This window comes from Globicephala melas, chromosome 15 (genome assembly GCF_963455315.2).
Source record: "Globicephala melas chromosome 15, mGloMel1.2, whole genome shotgun sequence".
NCBI lineage: Eukaryota > Metazoa > Chordata > Mammalia > Artiodactyla > Delphinidae > Globicephala > Globicephala melas.
In genome coordinates this window covers 35,505,233-35,526,549 of record NC_083328.1, presented here as the reverse complement: position 1 = coordinate 35,526,549, position 21,317 = coordinate 35,505,233, and the positions used below count along the sequence as shown (strand labels likewise).

Here is a 21,317-nt window from a genome sequence, read left to right as displayed (position 1 = left end):
AATTGAAGTATAGTTGATTTACAATGTTGTGTTAGTTTCTGCTGTACAGCAAAGCAATTCAGTTATACATATACGTATATATATTCTTTTAAAAATTCTTTTCCATTATGGTTTTATCATAGACTATTGAATATAGTTCCCTGTGCTACACAGTAGGACCTTGTTGTTTATCCAGTCTATATATAATAGTTTGCATTGGCTAACCTCTAACTCCCAATCGATCCCTTCCCTACTCTCCTCCCCCTTGGCAACCACAAGTCTGGAAGGAAGCCCAGCACTTTGACAGGACCCTGTGATGGGTAATTTTGTGTGTGAATTTGGCCAGGCTATGGTGCCCAGATGTTTGGTCAAACACCAGTCTAGATGTTGCTGTGAAGGTATTTTTTAGATGTGACTAACATTTAAATCAGTAGAGTTGAGTAAATCAAATTATCTTCCCATAATGTGGGTGGGCTTCTCCCAAACAATTGAAGGTCTTAAGAGAAAAGACTAAGATTACCCCCAAGAGGATAGAATTTTGCCTTGGACTGCCTTCTGACTCCAGTCTGCAACATGGACTCTTGATGGAATTCCCACCCCGCACATTTCACTTTGGGATCCCCACAATCATGTGAGCCAATTTTTACAATCAATCACAATCTCTCCCTCACTTTCCCCTTCCTCTCTCTCTCTCTCTGAGTTCTCCAGAAAAATAGACTACAACAGAACTCTGATGAATATAGTCTCTCTCTCTTTTGGACGAGTAGGGTGCCCCAATCCAGGCACCAAGAGGGACACAACCTGGCAGGCACCTCCCCACTGCCAAGCCCTCTCCTGCCCCCCGTTGGCCCCCACCTTGGAAACCTGGATACCCAGATGAACCGACATCATGAGAGCCTCAGGGCCGGTGTTGCTAACCCTTCTGGTTCCCCTACCCCACCCCAAGAAAGGAACTCACATTTCCCTCACTGCTGCCTCTCGAGGAGAGGGACACCCAACCTCTACTTGGAGTAGCCCACGATTTCCAACTTTCTTTCTACTTTAGAAAGGGGAGGGGGCTGGGACAGGAATAACGGCCAGATGAGGGGCTCCCTTCCCTGCTGCATCTCTGTCTCAGGAGGGAGGAAAACTGAAGCAAATGCACGTGGGGACACACAGGGTTGGGGGAGGCGAGGGTCCTGGGTGGGGAACACCCCCGGATGGAGCATCACGTAGGTCCCTGCTTAGGGCCAGAGTTAGCTGAAAATCCATTTCCAAGTCTCCTGTTGTAGCTCTCGTTCCGCGTGTAGAACTGAGACTGAATGGGTTCAAGTCCTACTTTGGGCGATAATTCTTGGCCTGATAAGCGCTTGCCCCGATCGCGGGAATTTCAAGAAAGTTCTTAGAAAAGGAACCTCTCAGAGGGGCTCCTGACCCACTCTGTGTGCTGTATCTGGAACTGTGGAGTAAGTTTCAACTTTTAAATTCCAAAACGTATATAATAAAATATTAATGAGACAAAAGCAAGTTGCTCCGGTGAGATTCGAGGTTGGTGGCCACATGCCGGCCTCCCTGGACCAGCAACAGATCCTCCTTTGGAAGAGGCTTAGTTTATATGGATCTGGTCACTTCTGTAATATCATCTCTGCTTACCTGTGAAGCCAAGCCCTGAGGGCAAAAGTCATGTCCAACGTGGAGCTCGAACCCACGACCCTGAGATTAAGAGTCTCATGTGCTACCAATTGAGCTAGCCACGCAAGGTTAGAAAAGGATAGTCCTCACAAACTAGTTGTATTTCTTCAGAACTTTACTGTCCTAAAAATGGTAGGGACAAACCCTGGATCCTGTGCACACTGCATCTCGGGCACTGGAGTGCTGAATTCTCGGGTCCTTTCAGCAGAGGACGAGAGCCCCAACAAGTTCCTGTCTGCTGTCCGGCCGTGGGTCTGTGTAGTCCCAGCAGCTCCAGGGAGCTGGAAAGTCGGGGGCAAGGGCACGTGGTTGGGTATCACTAGAGACTAGTAAGGATCGCGGTGTGATCCTCGCTTAGGTTGTGGGAGGTGTCGGGTTCCAATAAGGGACGATTTCTCATCATCAAATTCTCAGCTCTCTTTTGGACGAGTAGCCTGAAGCAAATCAGGAAGGCTCCATGGCCTCGCCTCGGGAACAAGCCAGGGAGGCCTTCCTTTCCAGGTGGATGCTGGACTCCTTGCTAGCGGGGCAGCGCCGTTCAGGAAGAAGCGCGCACCAACCCCAGTTCTGACCCCTACATCAGGGTTCCAGAACTGTGAGGGTTTTCTGGGGCCGAGCTCAGGCCAAGAGGGACCCCGAGATGCTCGAGGCTCACCCGGACTGGCCGGTTGGGAGGTGGCAGAGTCTCATTCTCGAGGTCTTGGATTTGTGTCCCATATTGGGTGAAATTTCTGGCCTGGGAGACTTTCACACTCACCTGGGCCACAGGGACTCCCTCCTCCTCCTGGTCGCCCGTCCCCTCCTCTAGCTGTTGGAGACTGGGTGGCCCTCGTGGCCTGGGGGAGTCTGGCTCTGCGGCTCTAGGGCCCTAGTGTGCGGGAGCCCCCTCTCCGTTAGGTTCCGGCAGCGCTGCAACTCTCCTCCTTCTGGAATCGAAACCGAAACCTCCTCCGGCGCAAGTTCCTGCGGGGCCCGGCCGCCAGAACTCGGCCCAGGATCGGAGGGCAGAGCCGCGGTCTCAGGCTTCCAAAGACAGACGTCAGGAGCTATTCAGGCGTCGGCTGGTTGGTCTAGGGGTATGGTTCTCGTTTTGGCGTGCGAGAAGTCGCGGGTTCAAATTCTGGTTGAGCCCCACTTTCTTTTATTCAGACATCCCCAATTTTCGGGCTGAAGACTCCGGAGCTCTACGGAGTCCTAAGCGAGAGGATCTTGGTCCCCGCCTGCCGCGATCCGATCGGGCTGCGCCCAGTTCCGTGCTGCCAAGTGGCCATCGCTCCGCCTGGGGCGGGTGTTTCCAGGCCGGAGGCTTCGTCCTTGGGGCTCCGGGACTGGCCTGGAGGCCTGGCGCTGGGGGAAGGAGCCCGAACGGGGCGGGGGCAAACACTTCTGTCTCCGCTCGCTGGAGACCAGGTCTGTGTGCCAGACGGTGCCTGGACCTGGAGAACGATGTAACTTGGTCTGGGCATGTATTTTTGCTTTGGGTCATAAATTCAAATTCCGGACAAGCCCACGTTTCAACGTCTTTTTCCTACTTGAGGGGCTGCCAAAGGACCTTCCACGACCAAGGGAAGGAAGGAAACCGCATCGGAGACTGAGCATGGGGACCGCGAAGGACCTGGGGTCTCCACAGGTGTCCAGAGGGCGGTGCTCTAGACACGGGGTCTCTTCTTCAAGTTGGAAGAACGGCAATGTTTACATAGGTTTTATTATTATTCTCTGAGGCCAACAGATCCAGCCATTGAGAAGATGGCTTGTTACAGTTTCCAAGAGGAGGGGGCACGCCTCCACGTTGGGGGAGGGGGGCACAGGGGAAGCACCAGAGTCAGTCAGGAGGCGGAAGGAATGAGAAGAAAATGTGCGCAAAAGAGGCTTTATTGTGGTTTCACGAAAGGTGAAACAGGTGAGTCAGGGAAAACAGGTTTAAATGGGTTAGTTTGAATAATTTCACTGGACTCTGGGGCATAGGTGCTGTCCCTAGTTGTCTGTTTCCCAGCCTTGAGGTGATTCTGGCAGATGGGTTGTGGCCCAGAGTGTAAGAGTCTGATAAAACAGGTGGTTGTGGACTCTGGATTGGTTGGTTTGTATCTGAAATGCCTGCTGGCAGAGGAATTGTTTACTATCTCCTAGAATTGGCCAACCTTGGGAGGGGCATTCCCTCCAGAGTCAGCAAGGCTCCAGACATCAAAGAATCAGAATACAGAAAAGAAAAGACATGTGTGACACGGGCAGGGACTGAGGCTTTGGTTGAAATTTCAGGTCCCCCAATCTGGGAAGAGCTTCCTGATCCCAGGCCCAGGGGATTATGGCACAGAGCCCCTGCCAGACGAGCTGCCGAAGAGCCAGATCTTCCCAGAACATGCAGAGGGGGCAGGGGGCTGGTGGGCCTCTTCTCTGACCTAAACGCTTGGGTTTCTCCAGTTAAGCCCAGGGTCGTGCATGCTGGGTGCCCCTTTCATGCCTCCTGACTCTCAAGTCCCCTAGCAAGTGGGTTTCCTGCACAGAACCCCGGGCCCCACTTGGATGTCCAGGGAGGCCTCTCCCACCCCTGAGGCCTGGTGGGGGTCAACCGGGGTAACCAGGCTCCCTGGCCAGCACTTTCTTCTCCTATAGCCAGAGCCTTTTAAGACTCCCCTTTTCTTGAGGGGAAAGCACTACTGCCTCCACCAGCAGGTTATTTCCTCTGCAAAGTCCTGTGTCAGTGGTGTCCCTCCCTCAGGCCTGCCTTAACCCCCTTTGGCACCCGGTGTCTGCTGCCCTCTACCCATGCCCTCAGTCGAGGGCCTGCCTCCAGTTGGGCATTTGTCCAATGAACAGGAAGTGCGAACTGCAGAGGTAGGTCCCTGGGGAGGAGTTCTTACCCTCACTTTGGCTTCGAATCCCCGAGGAGCCCAGTTTGCTTTTTCTGGTCATTTTATGGCAGAAACGGAATCCCTGGCAGGGCTGGTGTGGGGTCAGGGCCTGTGAGGATGGATCATGTGGCAGGCCCAGGGGGTGGTGGACCCAGATCCCAGTTGGACTTGAGTGGCCAGATCGGGCCTGGACACTGAAGTCTGGTGTCTGGGTGTGCTCAGCGGACATGGAGGGGCTGTGACCCAGGTCACAGCAGTGGCAACGGCAACGGCAACGCGGGGCGGGGAGTGTCCCCTGAGGGCTCCCTGAGTTTCCTCAACTTCCTCCTTCATCCTTTTGCTCCCTACCTAAACCCCCTCGCCGGGGTCCCTTCCCAGCTGCTGTCTGCACTGGGACGCGAGTCTGGGGCTCTGGGAGGCAGTTCTCTGAGACTCGGGACCCCGCGGCGGGTATTTCCAGTGAGTGGCGTGGGGGTGGGGGTGGCGGTCCCGGAGGCGTCCGGGGAGCCCGCCACGCCAGGGGCGGGGGGCCAAACCCGGCTCTCAGCTTCACTCCGCTGCCCAGCCCTTAGCCCGGTGACGGAAGAGGGACCTGGGGACGTTCTCCTGAGCTGATCGTCTCAGTTTTCCACAGGCGGAGAGGAGAGCAGAGGAGCGGGACCCTCCAAAACTCGCATCGGGACTTGCCGACTTGGGAGTCTCAGAGTGTGCCAATGCTGAGCCTTCCCATCCCCCTCCTGTCCATGGAATCAAATCCTTCCCTGACATTCGTGGGGAAAAGGGAAACGATCCATGGATGAGAAAACCGAGACAGTCCAGACCAGTGAGGACAGAACCACGTTGAACTCAAGAGGAGAACAAATGACCCTCAGGAGGTGGCTCGTTGGTCTAGTGGTATGATTCTCGCTTAGGGTGTGAGAGGTCCCGGGTTCAAATCCCGGACGAGCCCCTCTTTTAAAGAGTAGTTGGGGGCTTTCCTGGTGGCACAGTGGTTGAGAGCCTGCCTGCCAGTGCAGGGGACGCGGGTTCGTGCCCCGGTGCGGGAAGATCCCACATGTCACGGAGCGGCTAGGCCCGTGAGCCATGGCCGTTGAAACTGCGCGTCCGGAGCCTGTGCTCCGCAACGGGAGAGGCCACAACGGTGAGAGGCCCACATACCGCAAAAAAAAAAGAGTAGTTGGGATGTGGGACACACCGCTGTCGCATTCACCAGATGTGGACATGCCCACCCTGGTTTTCACCCTCGTCCTTCCTCACAGTGGTCTGGGCTCCTCTGCCCTGTAGGGTCACTCCTGTTTGAGAAACGATTGTGACTTGGAATCCAGTACACCCCTCACTCCCAAAGGAATATCATAGTATAAGTTGAGCTTTTTACACCATGTTGTCTTGCAGATGCACAGATAATAGTAGCAGCTCGCTCCATCGACTAAATAAACCAAAGGAGGAACTGGTGGGTGGCTTTTGTCTGGTAGCCAGGTTCAAATCTTTGATGGACCTATTTCTAAGGTTCCTTTGGTTAAAGAAGTTGAGGAATCAAGTGGGTTCGCGGACCCACTGTAAGGAGGAGACTCCAGGCCTGTGAGAGCTTGGGCGGGGTGACTCATTGCGAACTGACAGGCTGCAGATGTGGCAGCGTCTGGACCCAGTTCGTCAGACTAGCCTTTGGTGCATTTTGTACCTAAACCGAATGCCAGGAATTGCTTAGAGATTCTGTCAAAAGAACGCCCAACGTGGGGCTCAAACCAAGGACCCTGAGATTAAGGGTCTCACGCTTTACCGACGAAGCTAGCCGAGCACCCATGCTTGGTAGACTGCGACCATGTTTGGAAAGTTGACTGGCTGTGGATAACCCAAAATGACTGGGCTGGGTAGGCCCCGGGGTCAGCGGGGACGTGGAGCACCATCGGGCGACCTGCGTGTTGAGAATGCCCGGAATTCGCGGTGTCCCCAGCCGGAGAGCAGCTGGGGGGGGAGGGGTAAGGCTCCACACTGACCGATGGACGGAAGGACAGACAGCGGCTCTGCTGCCCCCGGGAGCCCTGAGGCACGGATAGAACTCGGGGCGGGCCAGCCCGAGATGATCCTGCAATGCGCGGGCACGCGGCCCGAAATGGGGCAATGATAAGGGACCCACCACTATATTTACGCAAACAAGCCCGTGAACCCAAAATAATTGTTAGACTTAACTGGATTCCACTTGTTCGCATAACTCCATCTATACTTCCTTTGAATTAGCTAAAAGAAATTTATTTTTATTTAAAAACTTATTTTGCCCCAACATTTCTTGGTCCGTCCTTTGGACGATCTTGAGTTGCTGGAACCAGCGACCTGGTGGTGGATTGCTGGAGGGGAATGGAGACCCCGTGGAGCCTGCCGCGACACCTACCCTGCTCACGCCCTCTGCTTTAGGATCCAGTCTCCCGGGATTCAGGGTCAGAAATGAGACGTCACTGGAGGGAGCAAGCGGATCCTTGCATGCCAGGAGTGAGACCCGGGAAGGTCGGGGCTGGGGCAACGCCGCCCCAGCCCCCTCCCGGCTTGGCTCTCCAGAACAGAAAGGAACTTCAGATACATGATGGACTGGGAGTGGGACCTAGGGGTTGCCTGCTCCTTCCCTACCCCAAATTCTGGAGACAGGGCACCTCGGAGAATCTGCTGAGGACTCAATGAGATTTCAGATTCCACCAACCTCGATGTGCGGACCTGGCTTGAATCCTGAATCTAACCAGCCAAATGCGGAGTGGAGGTTAGGAGGCAGCGGGAACCTGCATGCGTACTGAGCACGAGAGAACACTGCAGCATCACCGTTAATGTTGTTGGATGTGCACATGGCATTGCGAGTATTTTAGAACAAAGGACTTTATTTGTAGAGATATTTGGTGAAAAAAAAGGCAAAAAGCTTTTACGGGTGAAGCAATGCTATATGTGCTTTAAAATACGTCAGAAAAAAAGTAGAGGGAGATAGATTTCAAAAATACACGGGAATGGGCCGTGTCTCGCGCGCGCCGCCGTCATGGGAGCGGGCGGCGGGAGCGCGGAGCGGCCGGCGGTCCCTGCTCCTAAGGCGCGGGGCTGCGGCCTCGGGGCCTGCCCGCCGCCTACTTCCCGACGGTGGGGACCTTGAGGCCGCGCCCCCGGGCGCCGGGAAGAGCTCAGTCAGGTTGGCCGCTGTCTTACGGGCGGTTCCAGATGAGACCGCGTCCGCCGCCTTCCCGTCGGGGGGTCCCGCCCTCTGGGCCTGGTAGCCCCGCAGGCCTGTCCCCAAGTACCATCACGGTGGGGTCAGACCTCAACCTAGGGGTTTGGGGCGGACACCAGCGTTCGGCCCGTAACAAGATGGGAGCCGCATTTCCCAGAAATTCCTCTGGAAGTTCGAGTTTGCCGAGGAGAAATCCGGAGGCAGCCAGAAGTGTGGCCTTGAATTTCAGGGCTGCTCTCCAGGGAGCCTTCATGAAGCACCTGCTTCCCTGCTGCAGACGAGAGACAGGCGAGGGTTCTCCAGGGCTGGGGATGGCAGTGGACCCCCGCGAACTCCAGACCATCCGCCTCGGTGCTTGGGCTGAGGTCGTGGCAACAGTTTCCCTGACTTTCCTCCCCCACCTCATTCGGTGCAAGCCCCTGATTTCCCGTGACCCCAGACACCTATGGTCGCTTTACGTTTTCCTGATGGACCGTTGCTTGATTTGGTTGTGGGTTCTGGAAGGGCGGTAGATTCTATTTTTCCCAGTTATTGGCTTTCTTCCTTGATGTTGAACTTGGCCATGTGACTTCAAAGGCATCTGTAAAGTAATCAGAGCTGACTTTCAGGAAGAAACTTTAAAAGCTGTTGTGAGGGTCACCCCTCCCCTTCCTGCCCACAGTGTGAGAACAGCATGTGCACAATTAGGGCTACTTTTTCACCCTGGACCCTGGAATGAACACACAGCCACAGCCAAGCTACAGCCACTGCAGCTGATAGGTAGCACCAGCATGAAATAACAGTTGTGATACTGAGAAAAACAACAACAACAACATGGGAATGGAGGAGGCTGTGGTGTTTGGGGGCAGGGGGTTATGTAATTCTGCTCGATTTTGTTGTTGTTGTTTTTTGAGAACTCTAACAATAAGGATTATTTTGAAAACTTTATTCTTTCATCAAAGAATGGAGAGGTGTGAGTACACCCTCTCCCAAAGTTTATTTTTTTAAAAAACCTACTGGAAATTTTCAGCTACTATTTCTTCTAAAACTATTTAGCCCCATTTTTCTCCTCTCTTGGGTCGTCAGTGACTCCAATATTATATGTTTTGTTAAAGCCCTACAGATCCTTGAGGCTCTGTTATTTGGTTTATTTTATTTTTTAAGTTTATTTTCTCAGTTCTTCAGATTGGGCAACTTCTATTGTTCTGTCTTCAAGTTTACTGATTCTTCTGTCTTGTTCATTCTGCTGTTGCCCATCAATTAAGCTTTTTATTTTGGTTATTGTATTTTTCAGTTCTAAGTTTTCCATTTGGCTATTCTTTATATCTTCCATTTATTTGAGACTTTCACTTTTTAAATTTGTTCAAGTAGCTTGTAATTGCTACTTGAAGCATTTTTACCACAGCTGCTTCACCCACCTTTACCCTCCTTGGCAGATGGTTCCAACATTTGAGTCGGTGTCTCTTGTCATTTCTCCTTCAAGTTGAAATTGTCCTGGTTCTTAGTTTGACCAGTGATTTTCAGTTGCATCTTGGACATTTTCGGTATTACGTTATGAGATTCTAGATCTCATTTAAATCTTCTGGTTTGCAGCCTTCTCTGACTAGATGCCCCTCTGGTAGGGAAAGTGGGGGCTGCCCTGTTGCTGTCTGGTGCGGGCAATTCACACAGGGTGGGACCTCCTCACTGCTGGGCTGGAGTAGGTGTTCGTGGTCTCCACTAGGCCTCGGCTGATGCCCCCTGTCTGGGGGGAGAAGGGGCGCCTCTTACTGCTCCCCATGTGGACAAAGAGAAGGTTGGGGCAACATGGATGTCCATCATTAGAGGCTGGATTAATGCAGCGCGAGGGTGCTGTTACTAGGTTCTGGGCCACCGGCTGAGGTGGCTCTGAGGTTTCTGTTCAGATCCCAGGAAGGGAAAGGGGAAGTGAGAAGAAACTGCGGCCGAAGTTAAGGGGTCCCCTTCGTGAGGTGCACGCTCAGGGCAGTCCTACCCAGCCTCCCAACTCTCCCATTTCGCCTCGTGGGAGTGGGGGGGGGGTCTCTGGAGGCTCCCCTATCCTCCACTGGTCATTAACAACGGAAGAATTGCAGCCCGGCGGCCAGAGCCTAGCTCACCCGAACACAGTTGGGGGCTTTCCCGGACCGGGGCCCAGGTGGAAGTTCCCCAATTCCCAGCCCAGCAGCGTCGGCTCGGCGCTCCCTCTGGCGGCCAGAGGGGAAAACCACCTGGGAGTGTTGAGCCTCAGCGGGATGGGCGGAGGGCGAGGTGTCCCAAGCTGAGGCTGTGGCCTCCGGCTGTGCGTGCAGATCTCTCTCCTTACCTCCCACTCCCTAAACTAATATGGAGCCCAAATTCAGGACTCAGATTCAGGGCTTCTGGCCCTTCCGATCAGGCTGGCGGGCTGGATGTGGGCGGTGGAGGTCGACGGGCCCTCAGAGCCATATTTTGTTCCCGCAGGAGTCCCTGGGCTGGGTACCCTGGGAGTTCTTGGGTTAAAAAGAAAAGAGAATGGGCTCGTCCGGGATTTGAACCCGGGACCTCTCGCACCCTAAGCGAGAATCATACCCCTAGACCAACGAGCCACAGTAGACCTGAACTTCTGACTGCCTATTCCAGCTTATCTTCACACCATTTCCCTGTGCAGCCTCAGGTCCCCGTTTTCCCCATTCCAAGCGGCCCCCGTATTGAGCTCGGATAAGTTCAGCTCTCAGCCCTCGAGAAGAGGATAGCGCAGTGTCGCCGCCCCTGTGAGCACCAGGTCTCGGAGGCTGACGCTCTGCGGGTCCGGGACTCCCTTGTGCCTCTCCTAGTCCTGGGCTCGGCTGGCGTCTCCACGCCCAGAAGACTGATGCCTCCACGGCAGGGAAACTTGAGGGTCCTTTCTTCTCTCTACAGCCCAAGGCTCGGGACAGAGCTAGAGGCATGGTGCCTGGATTCCTCCGTCCTGACGAGCCCACGTGCGACGCAGCTGTCGCTCTCCTCCACTGGAAGCAAATTGGGATTCAGAGAAATGTGCGTCTCGTGAGGCTTAGGGACCAGGCGCACCGGTCACCTCAGAGGACCAGTTAGTGTGGCCGGGGCCTTTCCCGGGGCCCTCCCGTAGGAGCCTCCATCCCTGAGCTGGTGGCCTTGTCCACAGCCCCCACCTCTCCCAGCCCCGGAGGATCTGTCCTCTCCAGAGCTCTGCAGAGGGTCCCCAGCCCGCTCTTCCCTGTGCATCCCAGCGCCAGCACTAAAATGTTCAGAAGAGCTCATGCCTAGATCCCGATGGGCTTTCTCACACCTGAGATACTACCCTCGCGTGTCCCTCTTGCTCCTGCGACCTCGGTGACCCTGCTCTCCACCGAGCATTCTGGCTCCGTTCTGCATTCATCCCACAAACCCCCTGCGCCGGATCCTTAGCCAGGCCCCGCGCTGAGAACTCTGCAGGGACAAGATTTGTGGGGACCAGCCCCACCTGGAGAGGCCGTGATCTTTGAGCACGGAGAGGCACACACCTGGAAGGGAGGGGTCACGGGCTGGGGCAGGGAGGCTGGTTCAAGTCCTGACACAGGGGCAGAGTGAGGAGGGGGAGATGGGGGAAGGGCAGAGTGGGTGGGGTTGACTGGAGTGCACGTTGGAAGAGGGGCTGCTGCAGGGTCGGAGGGTGGAAGGAGGGGAACCACACAGCCTTGTTGTGGGGGGAAGGCCCATGGCCAAATGGGGTCTCGCAGGCCTTTTAAGCCAGAGATTGTGAGCCCCAGCTCCACCCGGAGCAGGGACTGCGTGTTGGGTCTTGGAGAAGGTTTCTGTTGCCCGGGTTTGGGGCAAATGGAGCTCCAGCTTTGGACATTGGCATAACTTAGCTCGTCCTACAGATCCCCGAGGCTGTGATGAGGGTGTTCTGGTTAATTTGCTAAGGCTGGGCTGTCATCCTTGGCACTGTGGGGGGCTGGGAGGGGGTAAGAGGCTCCTCATTCAGTCTAGCTCTTCTGACTTTTCAGTAGCGGCAGCTTTTCTAGAGTCTGAGACTTTGTGGGGAAGTAGTGGGAGGTCAGGAAGAGAATCCCACCCAGGATCGGTTTTCCTAGCTGAGCAGGAATGGTAAACGATGTGCCCCTGCCCCAGGGACCTTCTGGACAGATGAACCATTGTGGGTGGGACCCAGGAGAGGTTCGGATTTTTCCATTATATTCCCAAGACATTGGTGGTCTTGGGCAGGCTGTGGCTCCGTGGAGTCACAGAGGCGAGGACTCTACAACGGGGCAAACAGAACTGGCCAACGAGCCCTCCCCTCTGGGACTTCGTGGGCCTCTCTGTGGCCCTGCACATAGATCCGCAGAGGAGTGGGAGGGGGCTGATTCTCTGGGTCATTTTAAAAGAATTGGAGCCATAAATAGGCAGGGGCTCAGTACTGAGTTAGGATCTGGGTTTATGCAAGCAGAGGGAGTGTCAACCCAGGCTCCCCTGATCCTCGAGAGAGGCTGTTCCTTGCCCCCATCCTCACCCCTCAAGGACCACCCTGAATGACCCCGACCCAGGGCTGTGGCTAATGGCCCCACGCCAAAAATTCCACTTTAACACCAGGTGAAAGATTCCCTGTCCGCTGACAGCTGGCTGAGAATGGGGGGCAGGGTGGGGGCGTGGTGCCGGGTTTGGATGTCCAGAGTCCCAGTCAAGGACTGTGTCCGGCCTCCAGAAGGTCGACTCCGGGGACGGCTGCACCTTTGCCATTTTTTGCAGGACCTGCCTTTGGGACTCTGAGAAGCTGGGCGTCAAAGATTGTTCTTGTCCTTGCTTGGCTAGCTCAGTCGGTAGAGCATGAGACTCTTAATCTTAGGGTTGTGGGTTCAAGCCCCACGCTGGGCCCAACTTTTGCCAAGCTGGAGTGAGGGAGTTCAGATTCTCTCCTGTAAAGCAAGCATTCACGGAATCCTAGCCAGACCAATCACAAGACCCTTGGACAAATTCCAGGACCTTGACACACCATTGCCTGAGCTAGGGTTACAGACCATCGTGGAGCTCCGGAGAAGGCATGGGACCTTTGCTTGGTGAAGGAAGGATAGACAGGGTGAAGTGGGTGAAGACACCTGTGTGGTCTTTTTTTTTTTTTAATGATTGTTTGACCTCTTGGAGGGGCCTGCTGGCTAGGAAGAGACTGCCAACCCCAGGGTCAGCTAATTCTAGAGAAAGTAGACAGTTTGCAAACCAACCAATTTCCAGTCCACACCCTGACCCAACTCCTTATCTAACTTTCACACACCAGGCCAATATTTCCCCTTCCCCAAATCACCCAGGGCCAGATATTAGACCCCTAGGGACAGCCCCTACACCCTAAAACCCACTGAATTATTCAAACGAGCCAGCCACTGTTTACCACACTCTGCCTTACTTTTCCTGCGGAAAGGATTTGCCCGAACCACAGGAGGCTCCCAAGGTGGTCGTCGTCCACCCTGCGGCACTTTGGGGATCAACAGGGAGAGCCAGAATCCTCTATCATCGGAGCTCTCTTCTCCTAGCCGCAGGCTGGCAGCCCTGGAGCCCGGCGCAAAAAGCGGAACCTTCCCCTCCTTCCCCCCTGTTCCTCCTCCCCTAGAGATTCTAGGGCAGGGGCCCCACCGTAGGACCAGGGCCTACTTGATGCCGGTCCCCTGCCTCCTGCCTGCTCCCCAGCCACAATCCACAGCCCCACGGCTGTCAGCCTGAGGCTCGGGTTCCCCTGGAGAGTAAGGTGCTCTCCGGGTCACCCAAGCCTCCCGTCCCCGCCCTTCCCCCACCCCCACATTTCTGCTCTTCACTCCCCTGGGGCAAGAATCTATCCCCTGTTGTGGTCCAGGAATCGATCTCCTCGGCCCTGTCCGGGCTTAGCGGACCCTTCTTTCTGCCCCTGCCGGTCTGGGTTTCCTGGGTCTCCCCGCTGTGATTCCAGTGCTCCTCCCAGTCCACTTCGGGATAAATCCTAGTCGCGGGGCGATGGGAATAGTTGTGAAGGAAGCACTGGAAGATGGTTCACTAGGGAGGCTCGTTGGTCTAGGGGTATGATTCTCGCTTCGGGTGCGAGAGGTCCCGGGTTCAAATCCCGGACGAGCTCAAGTTGTGTGTCCCGATTTTTCACTGTTTTAAAGCTCGGGGATGAGAGACCGAGCCTAGAGACCCATCCGGCCATGCGTATTGCGCTCTGCTCCAGGCCCACCCCTGCTGACCCGGGCCCCCGCGCCCCCGCGTCCCTCCCCTCCTCCCCAGCCCGGGGAACCTAACCGCAGAGGTCCAGGCAGCCCTTGAACTCCCCAGTCCCCAAAAGCAGCTTCGTTGTGTTCTTCGATCAGGGCAGCTCTTCCCCGGCTGGACACTGGTTTCCTCCGGCTGGTCCGACTGAGATTGCTGCTTTAAGTGTAAAAATACGCATTGGCTTTTGAAGGCTTTGTTCAAAAAAAGTAAGAAGTCTGAGTATGTGTTGAAATGATACTTTGGATATATTGGGTTAATTAAAATACATTACACTTAATTTTACCTTTTTACTTGTATTTTTTAAATCTGTGGGAATTCCCTGGCAGTCCAGTGGTTAGAACTCCGCGCTCTCAATGCCGGAGCCCCTGGTTCGATCCCTGATCCGAGAATTAAGATCCTGCAAGCTGTGTGGTGAGGCCAAAGAAATAAAATTAAATTAAACTTAAAGACTTAAAAAAAGATCTGCTGGTGGTTGGGAGTCCGCCTGTCGATGCAGGGGACACGGGTTCATGCCCCGGTCCGGGAGGATCCCACGTGCCGCGGAGCGGCTGGGCCCGTGGGCCGTGGCCGCTGAGCCTGCGCATCCGGAGCCTGTGCTCCGCAACGGGAGAGGCCGCAACGGCGAGAGGCCCGCGTACTGCAAAAAAAAAAAAAAGATCTGCTGCTAGATGAGTTTAAATGACAGATGTGGCTCGTTTTTGTGGCCTTCAACAATGGACTGCGCTGGGCTAGAGACATGACTTTTGTTGTTGGGGACAGAGGTCCCAGGTCCAAATGCTGACCGAATCCGTAGTTGTAAAAACATTCCCTTCTGTTTTAGACCCTGTAGCGGGGGGGGGGGGGGGGGGGGGTCGCATTCCTCCCAACCCAGGCTCTGGACTCAAGACATTTAGCCCTGTAGGCCGTAATTTCACCATCTGTTAAAGGGGGACAGTTTTGGTTCAGAACAATTTATTTAAAAGACTGTCCTTTCCCCCACTGCTTTGTAGTGCAAACTTTCACAAATCAAGAATCTGAGTACGTGTGATTCTAATACTGCGCTGCTTTGTTCCATGATCTGTTTACCCTTGTGACCAAAATAACTTCGGTTCATAATAAATCTTGGTATTCAGGAGTGTAAATCTCTGAAATTTGTTTTTGTTATTGTTGGTCATTTGCACTTTCATATAAGTGTTAGAATCAGCTTGTCAATTTATACAAAAATAGTGATTGGGATTTTGATTGGTCTAACATTGATTCTGTAGGTCAGTTGGGGGTGATTTGATATCATTACAATAATGTCTTTCAACTCATGAACATGATGTATCTCTTCATTTATCAAGGTCTTCTTTAATTGATCATAATAGTGTTTTATATTTTTCTGAAATAGGTCTGGCGCATCTTTCATTAGAATTTTTGCTAGGTATTTGATTTTGTGGATGCTATTGTAAATTATATCACTTTGAATATAATTTTCTATGTTTTGCAGTTACATAAAAATACATTTTTGTATATTAATCTTAGATTCAGTTACATTACAAAACTCATTATTTTTTTATTATTTTTAATCTGTAGGATTTTCTACCTATTCAGGCATGTCCTTTGTGAATCATGGCAGTATTGTTTAATTATTTCCAATCCTTACTTATACCTTTTAACTACTTTTCTTGCCTGATTGCACTAAGACCTCTAATAAGATGTTAAATTGAAATGTGATAGGAGGCCTTCTTGTTTTGTTCCAGAATTCATAGTGAGAAGCTTTCAAAATTCTTCCATTAAATATGTTTGCCATCTTTTAGTTTAATAGTTATTATTTGTCAGTTATTATTGCTATGTAACACTCTCAAATGTAGTGGCATAAAGCAATATTTTATTATGCTCATTGATTCTGTGGGTCAGGAATTCAACAGGGAAGAGCAGGTATAACTTGTGTCTGTTAAATTTGGGGCCTGGCTGCAAAGACTTGAAGTCTAGAAACATCTGGAGGCTCCTTTAACAACACAGCTGTCATATGAACTGAGATGAATCAAAGACTGAGCTCAGCTGGTGCTGTGGAATGGAACATCTGCACATGACCTCTCCATGTGGCTTGGGCTTTCTCACAGCATGGAAGATTCAGGCTAATTGAATTTCTTACCTGGCAACATGGAACCCCATGTATGTGTTCTACTGAACAAGATGGAAGTTGCATCCCCCTTCATGATTCAACCTTGGAGGTTCTACAGTGTAACTTCTGCCATACATTATTGTATGAAGAAGTCACAGCCCACTGAGGCTCAGGGAGAAGAGACACAGATGCCACTTCTCAGTGGAAAGAGTGTCAAATAATTTTGTGGTCATTAAAAAAAGTTTTATTCAGACTCACAGATATAGGGAACAAACTAGTGATTACCCGTGGGGAGAGGGCAGGGGGGAGGGGCATCACAAGTGCAAGGAGTTAGTAGGTAGAAACTATTATGTACAAAATAAGCCACAAGGCTATATTGTACATCACAGGGAATATAGCCAATTTTTATAGTAACTATGAATGGAGTATAACCTTTAAAATTTTTTTTAAATTTATTTTTGGGTCTTCGTTGCTACACGTAGGCTTTCTCTAGTTGCAGCTAGTCGGGGGCTACTCTATGTTGTGGTGCGCGGGCTTCTCATTGCGGTGGCTTCTCTTGTTGTGGAGCATGGGCTCTAGGTGTGCTGGTTCAGTAGTTGCGGCTCGTGGGCTCTAGAGCGCAGGCTCAGTAGTTGTGGCCCACGGGCTTAGTTGCTCTGCGGCATTAAAATTGTGAATCACTATATTGTACACCTGTAACTTATATAATATTGTACATCAATTATACTTCAATTTTTTAAAGTTTTGATATATAATAAATTGTATACATTTAAAGTGCACAATTTTATATGTTTTGACATTTGTGTACACCCAAACCGTCACTACAGTCAAGATAATGAACATATTCATCATCCTCAAAAGTTTTCTCATAGCTCCTCGCTCTCTCTCCTACCCCTCAACATCAGTTTGCTGAGAGTTTTTTTAAAATCAGGAATGGAGTTTGGAGTTATCAAATGCCTTTACTGCATGTATTGAGGTGATCATATGGTCGTTTCTTAGTCTATAAGATGTACATTGATTTTTAAATGTAAACATTCTAGATAGATAGTTTAAAAATACATATCAGAACTTTAAAGATATTGCACCTCTGTGAGATGCCCCTCACCCCCCAGCTAGCCTCAGTGGGTTCAGCCCCAGGTGGCCCCAGCTCCCTTGTTTCCTCACCTTCAAGGGTGTAAAGAAACACCCGTCCCCTAACCTCGGGGGTCCTAGAAGGTGCAGCTCTCAGAGATGTGGCTGACAACAGTTTTTGCCAACAGAAGCCACCCCAGCATAGCAATGCCAAAATTGTGAGTGAATACCCCGGGTGGGACTCGAACCCACAATCCCTGGCTTAGGAGGCCAGTGCCTTCTCCATTAGGCCACCGGGGCGCACTACCTGGTAGCTGGCTTCCCGTCCAGGACCCGCCCCCTTCCACTCTTCCGGCGCCCGATGTCTGTTCCAGCATTTTGCTGTGCTGGTTGCTTTATTTAGGGCCCATCTTGGACACCCCCGGGCCCGGCCCCGTTGGGTCCTGGGGCCTCCCCAGCTCATCGGCCGCTCAAGTCCCCGCCGCGCCTGGTGGGGATGGAGGAGGGAGCCGGGCCGTTGGTGGAAGCCGCCCTGCGTGTGCATCTCCGGGACTGGACCCCGGACCCCAGAACACCGAGCCTAACTTCACCCTCCCTTTGGAGGTATCGGGACCGAAACTTCCCCCAGGTTCCCTCCCCTGGAGCGGAGAATCCCGCCTCTGCCCCAGATGGGGGAGCCAGGGTGACCGAGTACCGAGAGCCCGCATCTTCGTTCTGGCTTTTTGGTTTAAGGGTATGGTGCTAGCCTTGGGGGAGTTTTCAGACCCTGTCTGTTTCAGGTGGGGCAAACCGGGAAGGCTCCGAAGCCCCCTCCAGGAGGAGGAGCTTCACCAGGTCTCCCCTTTTTAGTGCCCAGCACAGGGGAGGCGGTCGCTTCGGATTTTTCCAGCTGGAGTAAGTGTCCCTCACCCTCCGCTCGTCTCACCTGGAGGCGAGGCAAGGGGGGACCGCGGGACCCTGTTGGGAAGGACCCTGGGACTTGTGGACAAGGACCGAGGTGGGGGTGCGGGGAGAGCTCGGAACCTCTGCACTCGTCCTCGGACCGGCGTGGCACCTTGTCCCACGACGACGCCCTTGAGGCTCGGACCCAGGACCTGGCCCCGGGATCATGCTCAGGAAGAGAGAGGAGGTCGCAGCTCCTCGGATTCCGGGCATCCAGACTGTGGACTCAGCGACCTCAGACCTCAAACCGCCCCACCGGAGCACGCGACAAAGGGGACCCGGTTTGTCTGCGGCGGAGGCTCCGGTGAGTGGGCCACTGTCCAGGGATGGGACCCCGACATTCCTCTGCGGCGCTGGAACTTGGGCCACGAGTGGGAGTCTGAGCTCCAGGATTCGGCGCCTGTACTCGCCTGTGGGACTTAAAGGATGGGAAGAAAAAGGGTAGGAGTAGCCAGTCACCTGGGCCCCACCTGCACTTGCACTGCCCTCTACTGCTCTACTTGCATCTGCTCCTCTACTGCCTGGGGTCTCCCTGCCTCACTCATACCCTTGAGTTGGCTTGTGTGGGTCGATAGGGCCCCCTACATCTTCACACTAAAGGAGACTCACATTCTACTCCTCTCTATGGGTGGGTGGTAGGGTTGTCTTACCGCAGGGAATGCTCCAAGTGAGGGTGCTGGAGGGGAAAGCATCCAAACCTGGGGATCGGGAAGAAAAGAGGCCAGGTCGACGGGGACACCCATCCAGGAGGCAGGGTCCTAACATCCCATTGCCCTTTGACTGAGGATCTGTGGTCACACTCCTGCTCCTAGCAGAGGAACAGGCTTGGATTTCAAACCACCCTCAGCCTCCTCCACTGCTGCCTCTGTCTCTGCAAGCAAAGGGCCTCAGAGCAGCCCTGACCCCAGAGCCCAAGGAACTCAACCAGTCTGCTCCTCCCGACCACCCTGGGCCAGAGCCTGAAGCCTGGTAGGGACCCACACCTGTATCCTGGTCTCTGGAGGCTCCCAAGGCATGGGAATTAGGTGGAAGGAGCTGAGGACCCTCCCTGGTCTACCTGCCTCCAGGGCACCAGGCTCTGCCTTCCTCTTAAAACACCCCCTTACCCCCCTAAGGCTGCTGCCACTGTGGATGCAGGGTGGGTTGCTGAACTGAGGCTCTTATCTCAGGGATGTGGTCTGTACCACACCTTGGACCTGTCTTTTACGGCTCTGGACTTTTGGGTTTAACTGAGGCCTGCACCCAGATACTCTTGGGCTCCCAGCATGAGTAAATATTACTATCTCATTGTGGAGACCAGAACAACCTGGAATCCACAAAATAAAATAACCCATAGGACACCCCAAGATGTGGCCTCCTGGCCTTTTCCAGACATGCTCTGTTCAGACCCACAGGAGAGAGCTGGGCCCCCCTGGGGAGCCCTGTGCAACACCCTGGCCCCTGCACGGGTGGACAGAGGAGGCTGGGAGCCCAGGTGACAGAGAGGATAGTATAGGAATAAGGAATAGACATGTTTAAAATAAAACCTGACCCCAGCATCAGGGGCCAGATTCTCTCTTATTTTAGGGGCCAATTTCTACCCTCCCCTCTCAAATGCAGGCAGCCCCACACCTGCTGCACCCACCTTCCCTGCCCCAGCCCTGAGATGCTTCTCTCCAGGGATTCCTCCCAGCATCCAGGAGACCCTGTTGCCATTCACAGTCCTACCGTCACTGGTTCTGTGGGCAAGTTGGTACTCAGTGTATCCCCAGCCTCAGCTCAAGGCCTGGCTCAGCCAATGGTTGTCAGAAGAATGGACAATACAGTCCCCACCTAACAGGGAGCAACACCACTTCCAAGGAAGGAAGAGAGGCAGGGGAAGTAACTGACCTTGATGGATTTCTAGGGGTATATGTCTAGCTTTAGGAGTGAGAAGCCCTGGATTCAAATCCTGGACAAGCCCTTCCCTTGCACTCAGGACACTTTTGTGGTGTGGATGGAATGGTGGGCCCTGATTCTAGGTGCCTTACGTTATGATGGAGAGCAAAGGGGTTGAGACAGGAGAAAGTGAAGAGAGGGGTTTCTGGAGCCGGAGCCCTGCCCTCTCCCCTCGTTGTCCAGGTCTCACTTTGGGATACTGTGGGCTGACCCATGTCCCTGACCCATGCATCCATACTTCCGTGCACAGACTCCATCCCTGAACCTCAGTTTCAGGAGAATTCTGTGCTTCCTGGAGAGATCCTGAACTGGGAAATCTCCACGGCCAAGTGGCTTGTGGTCTGGGGTCTTGAGCCTCCCCATAAGTGTGGAAGGTCAAGGACACAAATCCTGGGCAGTTCCTTTAGGGTTGAAGGAGGGTTGCAGGACCAAGCTCCTCTATTCCTCATCTGGACTTCACAGATCTGGACCCACCAAGCCTGGGCTCTCAAGGGCCTCAGTTTACCCATCTGTAAAGTGGGGATAGTAGCAGCTCATGTCTCAAAGATTTGGTTGGGATCTTAAGTTACTTAATTTTTTGGTAAAGCATTTAGAACAGTGCCTCAAGACTCCTGCCTGAGTTTCCGGCCTGTCTGCCCACCCCAGGCCACCCCAGGCCACCCCAGCCACCTCCCTGAGCAGGGCAACTCTGGGCTGGTGGAAGCCCAGGTTTTCTCCCTGAGGCCCCTCCCAGTTCCCGGGGCCCCTCTTGCTTCCCCACCTCACACTCCTCCCCACCCCTTTGGGCAGGAACCTGAACAGTCTTGTCCTAGATTGGCAACCCCTAGCTCTGGATCCTAAGGGCTTGCTCCCATCAGGTGATCCAGCTGGACTCAGAGTCAGGGTTCAGCAAAATATTTCAAGGGCAGGAGGAATCCACGGGTCAGGCCTGCTTTCCGTCGCTCTGAGGAAGAGGCTGGGTTCCCACATCCCTGGAGCCACCTCAAGCTGGCGCACCCACCTCCCCTGGCCTCAGGATGGTGCAGGGACCCTGGCCTCAACAGGTGGGCCTCAGGCGGTGTCAAGGCCCAGAGAAAGACCGGATTCAACTCAGCGACCGGCGCCACCCAGGATCTCAGACTAACTTTTGGGGTTGGGGTTGAGGGCAATGCGTGCAGCTGAAAACGTCCATGATCTGGAACAGACCCTGACATCTTCCTGAGCCAAGACGCGACTTTAACCTAGATATTCAGCAACAGCATCTATGTGGGTCCCTTGTCATTTTCGGACCGTGGGGCCACGAGTCCCGGGATCAGCTCGGGCGCGTCAGCCCTGAGTTTTGTCCACGCCGCAGGGCTTCCGGCGGCTGCTGAGCCGCCGGCCGTTCGTCCGTCCGTTGGTCAGTGAGGCGCCTCACCCCCAACCCGGCACAGCT

At 53.6% G+C, this 21,317-nt stretch overlaps 5 non-coding genes across 5 annotated transcripts; 3 read left to right on the top strand and 2 right to left on the bottom strand.

The window, feature by feature from the left end:
• The first annotated feature begins 5,376 nt into the window (after window positions 1-5,376).
• On the top strand, window positions 5,377-5,448 carry TRNAP-AGG (transfer RNA proline (anticodon AGG)). The gene has a single exon. It is a non-coding gene; the product is annotated as a tRNA-Pro (tRNA).
• Window positions 5,449-10,190: 4,742 nt separating this feature from the next.
• TRNAP-AGG (transfer RNA proline (anticodon AGG)) lies at window positions 10,191-10,262 on the bottom strand. The gene has a single exon. It is a non-coding gene; the product is annotated as a tRNA-Pro (tRNA).
• A 2,193-nt stretch (window positions 10,263-12,455) lies between these two features.
• TRNAK-CUU (transfer RNA lysine (anticodon CUU)) lies at window positions 12,456-12,528 on the top strand. The gene has a single exon. It is a non-coding gene; the product is annotated as a tRNA-Lys (tRNA).
• A 1,150-nt stretch (window positions 12,529-13,678) lies between these two features.
• TRNAP-CGG (transfer RNA proline (anticodon CGG)) lies at window positions 13,679-13,751 on the top strand. Its single transcript has one exon. It is a non-coding gene; the product is annotated as a tRNA-Pro (tRNA).
• A 3,520-nt stretch (window positions 13,752-17,271) lies between these two features.
• Window positions 17,272-17,344, bottom strand: TRNAR-CCU (transfer RNA arginine (anticodon CCU)). The gene has a single exon. It is a non-coding gene; the product is annotated as a tRNA-Arg (tRNA).
• Between the last annotated feature and the right edge of the window lie 3,973 nt (window positions 17,345-21,317).